Source organism: Trichomycterus rosablanca, chromosome 27 (assembly GCF_030014385.1).
Source record: "Trichomycterus rosablanca isolate fTriRos1 chromosome 27, fTriRos1.hap1, whole genome shotgun sequence".
Taxonomy (NCBI): Eukaryota; Metazoa; Chordata; class Actinopteri; order Siluriformes; family Trichomycteridae; genus Trichomycterus; species Trichomycterus rosablanca.
In genome coordinates, this window is record NC_086014.1 from 14,865,749 (window position 1) to 14,878,513 (window position 12,765).

General features: G+C 47.7%; 1 long non-coding RNA gene across 3 annotated transcripts in view; it reads right to left on the reverse strand.

Annotated features, from left to right (window-relative positions):
* LOC134304258 (uncharacterized) overlaps window positions 1-10,941 on the reverse strand; it is a 123,771-nt gene extending 112,830 nt beyond the window's left edge. For all 3 annotated transcript variants that reach the window (XR_010007795.1, XR_010007794.1, XR_010007793.1), the window contains exon 1: window positions 10,857-10,941. This is a non-coding gene — a long non-coding RNA (uncharacterized LOC134304258). The remainder of the gene's footprint in view (window positions 1-10,856) is intronic.
* Window positions 10,942-12,765: the final 1,824 nt, after the last annotated feature.

A 12,765-nucleotide genomic window follows, 5' to 3' on the forward strand; every position in this document is an offset into this window, starting at 1 on the left:
AAAAAATAAGAAAAAATAAATAAATAAATAAGAAATAAATAAATAAATAAATAAATAAATAAGAAAAAAAAGAAAGAAATAAAAAAGAAATAAAGAAATAATAAAGAAAGAAAGAAATAAAGAAAGAAATAATAAATAAAGAAACAAGAAATAATAAATAAAGAAATAAAAAAGAAATAAAAAAGAAATAAAAAAGAAATAAAAAAAATGAATAAATAAATTAACAATAAATAAATAAATAAAAAGAATGAAATAAACAAATAATAAATAAATAAGTAAATAAAGAAATAAAAATAAATAAAAATAAATAAAAATAAAAATAAAATGCACACAGTGCAGAATGATTAGAATGATGTTGTCGTTTATAAGGTCGCGTAATTCTGCGTAACCTATTAGCAGGTGTAAGTCATGCTAGACTAATGAAGAAAGCCGCGCATCGAAAATTAACACCAAATCGCCGACAGCGGCTTCCCAGGGCCCGTCCGCCCTGACCGTCAGCTGTCCGCCCGATCGTCTAGCCGCGCGACACCCGATAGGCGGTCTCCCTCACGCACGGGTCTCCAGCGGCGTGTGGAGAATGCAGGAAAAGTAAAAATAACCGGGCCGGGTTACGCCAACCAGCGCCCGCTCCAGTGCCAAGATGGCACCGAAAGCACGCGGGCAAGAAAAGCCGAAGTCTTTATTAAGAGTGCAACTGGAGACAGGAGCGCGTCTGTGGGAGCGGTCAGTTACCGGGAGCCACCATGGTTAGTCAGCAGGAACTCGATCCGGGGGGCACAGACACACACACACACACACACACACACACACACACTTACCCAGATAACGTGGCATTTAGAGTAAAATGAGGGGTCAGTTCAGCCTGAGTGGACGCACCAGGACGAACACGTATAGTGGACGCATGAAATACAGATCTGCCAATTTGGTCATTGCCAATTCCTCTACGGTGAACCCGCTGCCTAAACAACCACCAATCTGATCAAACACTCCTACCGACCCTGCACCACTTCTTGTGTGTGGGTGAAGGGCAGAGGTAGCTAAGCGGTTAAGGTACTTGACCAGTAATCAGAAGGTTGCCAGTTTAAGCCCCATCACTGCCAAGTTGCCACTGTTGGGCCCCTGAGCGACTGAATTGAACTGTGTAGATCATAAGAAACATTAAATGTGTTAAAGCTTCTAAAACAATCCATCTCGGTCTGATTTGTGACGAATGAACTTCATGTGTGTGTGGGAATTTGTGCCCGTGCGGTCCGAACACGGCTGGACCCAAAGTATTCGGACGCCTGACCGAGACCTCGTCGGACGCCCGTTTCAAAAGCGAACGGTATTAAAACAGAGCGACGTCTGTGTGATCTTTCCAGCTAGAACGACAGACGTTCTTCAGACTTTGGAGTGTGTGTATGGGAACTTGTGCCTGTGAGGTCGTCCGACGAGGTCGCAGTCAGGCGTCTGTGGGTCAGGTGTGTGGAGGCTGAGGACGATGAGAGGAAAAGGTGAAAGAGCTTCAGGAAACCTGATCTGAGTCCTGATCAATACAGTGGCTCCTCATTATCCCTCTGTACCAGCGTGTGAGTGTGTGTGTGTGTGTGTGTGTGTGAGTGTGTGTGTGTGTGTGTGTGTGAGTGTGTGTGTGTGTGTGTGTGTGAGTGTGTGTGTGTGTGTGTGTGTGTGTGTGAGTGTGTGTGTGTGTGTGAGGAAAACTCTTACACTCACACACACACACACACACACACCAGTCTTATTCTGGGCTGCTGGAAAGTGTCTGTCTCCGGGACTCATTACCGCCTGCGCTCTTCAACACTCTCGCGTACACACTCTCTCACACACACTCTCTCTCTCACACACACACTCTCTCTCTCTCTCTCTCACTCTCTCACACACACACTCTATCATACACACACACACACACACACTCACTCTCTCACACACACTCTCTTTCACTCACTCTCTCACACACACACTATCATACACACACACACTCACTTTCTCACACACACACTCTCTCTCTCACACACACTCTCTCTTTCACTCACTCTCTCACACACACACTATCATACACACACACACACTCACTCACACACACGCTCTCTCTTTCACTCACTCTCTCACACACACACTCTATCATACACACTCACACACACACACTCACACACACACACTCACTCTCACACACACACTCTCTCTCTTTCACTCACTCTCTCACACACACTCTCTCTCTCTCACACACACACACTCTCTCTCTCTCTCACACACACACTCTCTCTCTCTCTCACACACACACTCTCTTGCTTGCACGGACATACGCAGGAGTCCAGAAACGCCCCAGCCGCCTGCTCAGCTTCAGAAAACAATTAGCACCTGCATTAGCGGGACAGGAGCGGCCCGAATCTTTCCAGAAGCGCGTCTCTAGCAGCCCGTCGATAAGAATAGCATTAGCCCTGGCACTCGCGTTGGCGCTTTTTTGCTAATGCGGCGTGAAAACGGGTAACGAGATCACGGAGCTGACCGCTCTCATATTCCACCATCCTCGCTGGCGGGACCGCTGGAACCGTCGCGGCTTCCCAAACGAGCTGAAGTCTGGGTTTTCGGTAACCGAATACACTCCACTATTAGCACGACCATTACGGAGTGTGCCTGTGAGAACTTGTGCCCACTTTATCGAAAGAGCGTTGGTGTGCAATCTACATTTCCAATCATCCCCAAACTGCTGTGTGTCTGTGAGAATTTGTGCTGTGTGCTCGGTCATGTCAGAACAGCTGTTGTTCCCGCTGTTTTCCGGCCGTCCTGCAACTCTGAGCTGACTGATACCTGGAACTGCTCCTCGACTAAAGGCTCCAGTTCTATGCTGCCACCACCGTACTTCACTGCATATACTGAAGATTCCCACAGACACACTCCGAAATCTTCACAGTGAGCCTGTCAGACGTCCCGTTCCAAAAACAAACGCTAATAAAATAGAGCGACCTCTGTTTGATCTTTGCAGCTTCTGACCAGCTTTTGTAGTGTGTGTATGGGAATTTGTGCCCAGCATGTGTTTTATACGGCTGATTCATCTCGGTCTGATTTACCTACATGATAAAAACGCCGACCTCGCCAGTGAGATCACTCGGCGCGCCAGACGGCTCCAGGAGCCAATTACAGCGAATCTTTGAGGTTTCTAGCTGCGCGTCAATAACAACAGCATTAGCGCTGGGTGTGTTAGCAAGTTAGCGTTGACAAAAGGCGCTCTTTTCATAATGCGCCACGAAAATGCCCGCTCTCACGTTCCATAAAGCTCACGGGCAGGACGGAGCATCAGAGCTTCCCGGGCATGTTCAGGTCTAGGGTTACAGCCAGAGTGTGTGTGTGTGTGTGTGTGTGTGTGTGTGTGTGTGTGTGTGTGTGTGTGTGTGTGTGTGTGTGTGTGTGAGATGTTTCGGTATCAGCGGAAAGGTCCCGGAATGCTAATGTTGTTGAACTTAATAGCCGGCTCAAAGGTCAGTCTCCCAGTCTGTCCCGGGCACACGCGGGCGTCGGCGCTGGCGCTCGGTTTGGAATCCGCTCTTGGAACGGGATCGGCGCGGGCATGCCGCGGCCCCGGCCATTAGCATTCACGCTAAGGATACGAGCGCTGTCGGCAGGACCGGGGCTCTGACAGGACTCGCAATAAATCACCCGGGTGGGCGTTGGTTCATCTCCCGTGAGCACTTCCTAACAGGAGCTGGGAAGATTCTGGGAACGCTGGGCACCAGCGCAACACCGCCGCGGCTTCTCTTGCAACGTCGATGTCTCATCTCATAAATGAACTTCTGACTAAATGGCACAAATTCCCACAGACACACTCCGAAATCCTAGTGCGGGCTGTTAAATATGACACAGTGGACGCAGCGTAGAATCTACCCAGCACTACACAGCCAAAAGTATTCGGACGCCTGACTGTGAGCCTTTGAATGTTGACCGTTAGAGTTTGAAGCGTGTGTGTGGGGATTTGTGCCCAGCATGTGTATCTGTACGACTGGGCATATGGGTGATGGATGTGGAAGCGAGAACCTGCCGCCTGAACGTGTTGCTGATTGGTTGGTTGGTGGTTGATGGGGGCGGATCTCAGGGTGCGTTAGTAATTATTAAACAAAACAGGAAATGAGGTCGAGAGCGTTTCCTCCCGCTAACGCTAATTATAGAGATAAATAAAGTCGACCTTTAGCATAAAGCCCTATTAATATTTGACTATAATTAAGAAAACGTACACATGCTATATGAATTATTTACACCCGCGCTGATGTATCCACTTCCCACGGGAGAGGCTGGGATACCATCAATCAGTGGGCGAGAGACCTTCAGACAGACTGAGAGAGAGAGAGTGTTTAAGGTCTCTCTTGTTCTCTCTCTCCCTCTCTCTGTCTCTCGACCAGGCCAGGCCTCGAGGACCCGCGGGCGCCTCCTGGAACGGCCGGGCGTTAATAAGGCTAGCTTTAATGCTCACACATTAGCGTTTGCGATAATCAGCGATGTGGAAACGCGTTATCGATAATTAGGAATAATGGAGCTGCACAACGAGCGGCTGTCGCCTCGGGGCCGAATCTGTCGCGCCTGTTCGGAACCGAAACGATGCCCGTGCTATCGTCCGGCGGCACGGCGGATAGGAGCGCGCTAAACTTGTGTTTACATTTATGACCTACAATTATGATTAAGTGTTAAGGGTCACAAATCCCCACAGTCAGAGTATAAATTTGAACGGAGGCTTGTATGATGTTAGTCTAGCACTAATCTCCGTCTATGGAGTGAATCAGAACCCCAATCTCAACACTCCACCCCCAGTTCCCAAAAAACTGCCCTGTTTACCACCAGCGCTGGTGTGGGTGATCGACCGGGTGATCCGCCTCTGTGCCAGACGTGCCACCCAACGCCCACAGTAGGTACGAGTCGCTCAATAGAGGTGTTTTGATGTGAACGACGCGAACGAGCGTAATGAAAACGGGAACAATGACTTGTTAGGGCTTTTGATTTGGCGCTCACCCTCTCTGGGCCCGGGAGCGCGGCCTCCCTCCTCCGGTTTTCATGGGGAATTTAGGAACGCCTCATTTACACCCCTTGATCCAGCGTTTTGGTTTTGTTTGTTTGTTTGTTTTTTTATTTCACTTCGACTGATCCGTCGCCAATTCCTGCTTCAGATTTTCGGCATTGATTTTGTGCCACCCTGTCGCTGTCTTGCGCCCCCCGTCTAATTACGTCCTCGCTTTAAATGAACGATTGATCCCCATTCAACACGGCTAGTCGACGCGTTTACACGTTTCGCACATCCTCACCAGGCAACGATGGCAAAGTGGAGCGCCAGGGATGCAAACCCATACAGCCCCCCCAATACCCCACCCCCCCAATACCCAAAAAATGCCATAAAGGTGGTGAAGAAGGAGGGAGGGGGGTTGAAATCCAGGCTTTAATCAGGGCTCGTTTGGATCCGTAACCATCTCTGCTTTAGGTAAACACACGCTGGCATGGGGCATTGTGTCTGTGTGTGTGTCAGTGTGTGTGTGTGTGTGTCGGGGTGTGTGTGTGTGTGTGTGTGTGTGTGTGTGTCGGGGTGTGTGTGTGTGTGTGTGTGTGTGTTTGGCGAGGGGAGGGGAGGGGGGTAACAGATTGCCTCATTTGCCTTTTTGAACTTCCCAGCACGTTAGAGATGCAGGAGAGAGGAAACAACAAAAGGTGTTAATAGCTTCATGCAGGATTCCCGCTGACAGACGAACCGTTACCCACCTCGCCCGCCAAAAGTATCCGGACGCCCCTCATCTGTAACACGTCAACGATATAAAGGCTTTGGGGCAACAGTGTAGGGAAGGACCTTTCCTGATCCTGGGCACAAAAGCAAGAAACTCCAGCGTCCCGCACAGAGCCCTGATTTCAGCCCCACTCAACAGATCTGGGATGAACCGGAACGCCGACTCATCAATCAGCTCCCAGCCGAACAAATACAAACAGGCACAAATTCCCACACACACACTTCAAAGTCAGCAGAGCGACTGTCGTTCTAGCTGAAAACATAATAAACGACGGGCCCTTTGTACCTTTCTGGAAAGGCTTTCAACCACGTCTGTGGGGATTTGTGCCCGTTATTCAAAAGGCTTGGTTCACAGTTGCCGTTCCGATGCATACCAGAACAATTTAAGAGGGTCGAACAGGGTTCCACGTCAAGCTACGTCTGTCTAAGTGGACTAGGATTGGTGCACGAATGCTGGGAAGGGCGCTCCAGTACAGAAGGATCAGCTTTCCTTAAATACCCCTCTGAACTGCCCCCCCACCCCAGTCACATGCCACAACCCCCTTAAGATACAATATAGTCTTATTGCTGCCCGACTCTATTAAAGACAAAAGGTCACCGCGGCAAAATATTAAACCGCCCCGGTGCCCCTACCCCCCGCGCCCGCGCCGTCCCCGAATGCGCAGAGGAAGCAGAAAACGGTGTTTTGTCCGGCGTGTGTGATTATATCTCGCTGGCGTCCACTCGCCACGCTGACCCGAGGGCGCGGCGTTATTGGTCTCGGATGCGGCTCAGGCGCTGGAGCTACTAAAGAGCCTCACGCTCCGTCACACGACCCAGCAGCGGGCACACGGAGGGCGGGCAGGGGCGGCGTGTTCGCACCTATGAATCACGCCGCATCAGGGAGTCTTGGTTTGATCCTGACCTGCACAAACCTACTGCAATGGAGGCATGCCGGTAGGTGGGTTGACACCTATAAAGTTGACACCCTACGTGCTTTGGATTTCTGCCACTTCCTAAAATCTTCCAGTAGGTAGATTGGCTAAACGTCGCTAGTAAAGGTCTATAAAAGAGTGAGATTCACTGGAGTTCAGTGTGTTCGGGAACCGATCCAACCCTAATCATAACAAAACATTTAACTTTCCAGTAGGTGGATTGGCCGGTGAAGGTCAATCGACCCGCCTCACGCCCAGTATTTTTGGGAACCGATCAAACCCTAAATTCATCATGTTTTAGCACCGGTTCATCCTGGTCAGGGTCACAGTGTGTACATTCACCCTTGGGACTTTGGATTTCCAGTAGGTGGATTGGCTAAAGGTCTACAAAGTGAAGGTCTATAAAGGAGTGAGTACACCAAAGAGGAATACACCATCGGGGAACAAGGAATAAAACAATAAATGCGAGGCCGCAGGTCCTTCCCTAAATCAACAGCATGGCATGATTATTCCGCCGGCGTGTGTTGGCGCGGTCGAGCATCGTTCCGCCGGGCAGGATTCGACCATCAGCCTGATTTTTAAGGCTTGATTTCCCGCGGGAGCGCTCGGAGGTCATCTCATCCGCGAGCGACGGCGGGAACAAAAACAACAACATTTGCATGCGATTCGTCACGGCGCCGCATTCAACTTTTTTCTGGACAAAAACACGTCAGATAAATTTACACGTGGCGCGGTGACAGGCGAGCGGTGGCGCGGACACAGCCCACTGCCACTTCCAATTACCTCAGATACTTTTACCGCGCCCGCCTCCCGTCCCTCTCGCTCCGGCTTCCTCCGTCTCCGTCCACCGACCCCAATAAATCCCGGGCTGGGCGGGCAGGTACGTGTTCGTCAACCCGTATCATCGCCCCACTTCACCTGCCCGCCCACGTCAATCTGCCGGTCAGGGTGACGCCGACACCAGCAAGCGGCTCGCCAAAATAACCAGCGGTAATATAATTCATATTAATACAACATCAAAGTCTTTCAACTATTTATAAAAATACATTAAACAATAGTGAGAATTTTCTCTTCATTTTCATAATTTACCACCTCTTCATCCTGGTCAGGGTCGCAGTGGGTCCGGTTTCCCGAAATCACCGAGTGCAATGCAGTAACACACTCCAGACAGCCTTAGCCACCACATCCTCCCTCAGACACGGCCAATCATGTCTGATCATGTCCCATAGCACTGCTGGGGGTTCAAACCCTGGATACCAGCGGAATTGAGCAACCAATAATAATAATAATAATATAAATAATAATAACACAAATAATTATAATAATAATTAATAATAATAATAATAATAATAAAACATTTAATTTTCATAGCACTAATAATAATAGTAATAATAGAAATAATAATATTAATAAAAAATATTAATGATAATAATAAAATGATTATAATAATAATATAAATAATTATAGTAATATTATATTATATATTATATTTTATATTATTACATTATAATCAATAATAATAAGTACAGTATAATAATAATAGTAATAATAATAATAAAATATAATAAAATAAAATAAAATGTAATATATTAAATATTAATTATAGTAATAATATAAAACAATAATACAATATTAATAATAATAACAATTATCATATTAATAATAATAATAATAGTAAACTTAATTATAATAACATTCACATTTGTAGCAATAATAATAATTTAATTATAATAATAATGACAATAATAATTATAATATTAATAATAATAAAAAATTAATTATAATAATAAAAAATTTACAGTAATAGCAATAATAATAATAATATTAAATAATAATTTAATTATAATAATAATGACAATAATAATTATAATATTAATAATAATAATAAAATTAATTATAACAATAAAAAATTAACAGTAATAGCAATAATAATAATAATAATAGTGGCTCTAAACTGTGTGTCTTTAGGGGAGCTGATTTTAGACTTTATTTCTCTATTTTCTGGCTCTTTTCTTCTCTCACTTTTATATTTCGGCTCTGAGGCTCTTCAGAAGCGTGAAAGCATTTCATGCTCAGTCGTGGGTGCGAGTGAAGGAGAAGTGAGGAGAGATGAGACTGTGACAGCTTAAAGACTATAATCATCGACAATTACACCCGACCCAATCCCCCCCAACACCCCCCTAACACCCCTACAGCCCCCCACCCCCACCCCCCAAAAACTGCTGCTGACCCAAAGTTCCAGAGGTTTTTAGAGCAGAGTAATTCCCTAAATCATCATCAGCACTTCCTAAACCCCCAGCAGAACACACACGTTCTGGATCCTCGGTGCGAGCTGGACGGACGACGCCCGGCAGCGCTGCAGCTAGTTTCTCATGCTAACTCTGATCTGATCTATTTGCACGCTATGATAATCTGCCGTCCAGTCAACACCCCGACAGCTGAGGTGTCCGTGGACGGCATTATGAGATGACCACACACGCATCGTGCGGTCGGCTAAAAGTGTCGGAGCGCTTCGAGTTCTTATACACACACACACACACACACACACACACACACACACCGTCTAATTACTGAATTCACATGTTTCAGACAGAACAGTTGCTCACATGATATAAACAATAATGATATAAAGACAATTACATGCTTCTAACTTTGCAGCAACAGTTTAGGGAAGGCCCTTTCCTGTTCCTATGCACAAAGCAAGCTCTATGAATCCACACAACAGCTCTGGAATGAACCGTAACGGGCACAAATTCCCACACACAGACCTACTTCCAGACTTCAAACACTGATTCCTTTTGATCTAACCAAAACAACACGTGTCGATCGTCCCCGCCATCGTTTCTTCCCCCCTCTCCCCGTTTGATTCCTGATCACAGCATCACAGCTCAACAACCCAAACAAAGCGCCCGGGCGCGGCAGAAGCGGGTCACGTATTCGCGACGGAGCCTGGCGGTGTTTTCGGCGCTTCCTCTGTTCCGGAGCCCGGAGACGCGCCGCGCTCGTAAAAAATTCATTTGCGCTCGTCCCGGATCTGTGTACTGATCAGCGACCGCGAGAGAGAAAGGAAACCGGGCCGCTGGTTATATATAATTCATCCTGCGCTTTAAAGATGAAATTCATGTTTCATTTTATTTATCACAGGCAGTAACAAAAGCGCAGCGGTTACTCAGAACGTCGAGCATCGGTACAGCTCACGTCGAGCATCTCGGGAGAACAGGCGGTCAAACATCGGGGTTCCTTCCCTGAGTTTCGGACCGTCGTTTGCCTCGTTGGCTAGTTATAAATACGTTAAACGCCTGAAACAGACGACAGGAGCTATCGGCCGTTTGTTTTCCGCTCCCCTTCACGACACGAGGAGTGCAGATGCTTCCAGACTGGTACGTCGAAAAAATGCGACCCCAAGCGACCCCCCGACAGTGACACAGCAAAACAGAACTTTACTCCGTTACTCTGGCACAGATGACGTGAGATTCGGCTACAAACTATTGTTTCGAGTGGCATACACCAAGAGAACGGTACAGACCTAAATGCTTGATCTCTACAGCAAAGCTAAGACAATATCAAAAAAGGAAAGGATGCAAACGTGGAGTTAAGCACGTCGTATATCTGTACTATACATGGACTACTGAACGAGTGTGGCATACACCAAGAGAACGGTCCAGATCTGATGCTTGATCTCTACAGCAGGTGGGTTCCAGTTATTCCGGAAGGCTAAGACAAGCTTCCGGATCCAACTGCATGCTTCGGACCTCGTGATGACCACACACCCGTCCATCTACAGACTTAACAGTTTGTTGCGGAGCAGCTCGGACGGCCTGAGATGAACTGGAATGCTGACCACGAGTCAGGACACTAAATGGCCAGAAATTCCTGTCGTTCTTCAAAACATTGTGGAAAGCCCAAGCAGAGGACGCAAACGTGGAGTAAAGCACGTCGTATATCCTTACTATTGAAGGAATGTGGCATACACCAAGAGAACGGTACAGATCTGAACGCTTGATCTTTACAGCAAAGCTAAGACAAGCTTTGGATCCCAACGCGCCCTTCGGACCCCGTAATGACCACGCTCTCGTCCATCCATGGACTTACCTGTCACCAGATCAACCCAAACCAACAGTGATGGACAGTTTTAAGATATTTGAGATGACCGGTGAGAAAGAGCTATTAAATAGAGATGGACCGACCCTCTAGAGGTGAAGCAGCCGTAGGTTGACTTGGATGAGGGTGCGAGCGGCTGGTTGAGCACAGACGTGGACTGAAACTCTGGGAACCTCTGACAGGATCCTGTAAGAAAGAGTCACAGTATCAGATGCAGGTCTCTCACAATCACACTGTATTTAAAGTTCATATTTATGTGGACGCCCCTCATCATTCTTAAGCTTATTCTCCAATGCACGATGCAAGGCCTGCACAGACATGTCAATGAGATGAATCGGAATGCTGAGGAGTCGTGAGTGAGGACACGTGAATGGACAGAAATTCCCGTCTTCCTTCAAAATCGGTGCGCGCGCTGACCGGAATCCGTCTGAACCCCTGCCAGGATTCTGTAAGGGAGAGCGGTGGGATCAGACCGGACTGGATTATTTTTATGGGGAACATCACGGGCGTGTGAACATGTTCATGGGTTTAGGGAAGCGGGCGCGACGCTGACAAGCGAGAAGGTCAGTCTGCCTAATTAGGTAACGGGATTGAGAGGCGGCTAGCGCGGGTTTATCAGGAGGTGCGTCACCGAATTCTGGAGCACAAAGAAAAAACCCCGAAATTTTGGGTTGGGGCGGAGACTCTTCTAAATAGGTGAGTCAAAAGTATGTGGACACCACACAATGAGTATGGAGGAGCCACCGTATACTTTTGGTCGTGTATCCAATACTTATTTCCACTGACGGTAGACGAGAAAGGCATTGTGGGAGATATTTTCGGGGTGTGGAAACCCTCCGAGGACCTCCCGGAATCCTCAACACGAGCCGGGTTCCTCCCGGTCCGATTGAGACGTCATTTTTCGGGAGAACACCGTGCTCGTTTGTACACCATTAAGCGCTGGAAGGAGATGAAGTGCAAACGAGCAAACGGGAAGGTCAGTCGGGGCCCCGGGGGGTCAGGTAACGAAACGGAGGGGCGGCGCGTCCCTGCAGAGGACCCGCAGTCCCGAGGTGGAATCCCAGCCACGTGTTTACGATCAGGGGGTCTGCGGACGCGTTATTTGGGGTGTCGCCCGGTCCGACCAGTTCATTCAGATGATCGGATATTAATCAGGGGATTAGTTCAGGGGATCTGAAGTTAAGGATCGGAGAACCTGCCTTTCTGTCCTGTTCCAGACTCCAAATGCTCCGATTCTGAACTCATTCTGATTGAATCGATCTCCAACGAATCCTTTGGGGGTCTGGGGCCACCTGGAGACCCCTGTGCCCGCTCCAGGGGGGTGTTTTTGGGGGTGGTCAAGGTCTGTGATGGACTGGCGTCCTGTCCAGAGATTCCAGAGAAATGGACCCAACGGAGGACTGACCAGGATACATCGCAATTTTTTACTGGACAGGCACAAGTTCCCACAGACACACTCCAAACGATTGCAACAAGGCCTGACCTCTGTCCCACTCAACAGCTTTGGAATGAACCGAAACACAGACTGATCAGTTAGCGGCCAGACGTATAGATACATACAGATACGCATGCTGGGCACAAATTCCCATACACAGACACACTTCAAAGTCCTGACCACATTAGTTTACGAGTCATCTTGGCCTCGAAGATTTAGGTTAGTTATGCTGGATGAATTAGAATGCTGACTGTAAGCCAGGCCTTCTCTACATGACCTCAGATCATTTATTTTTACTGGACAGACACAAGTTCCCACAGACACACTCCAAACTAATGCGCAAAGCCTTTCAGATAAGTGAAAGCTGCAGTTTGTGATCAGGTGTCCAAATACTTTTGGAACATTCTTAAACTCCCTCAGAGACGAGTGAACTAGCGGAAACGCCGTGACGCACCGCGGGGTGACGCGCGTCCGGTACAAATTCACCAAAATTTAGCACACACTCGAGGTGTCAGCACGCGGCACATGGAGCTCTTATTAGCGCTACACTTAACGAGCCG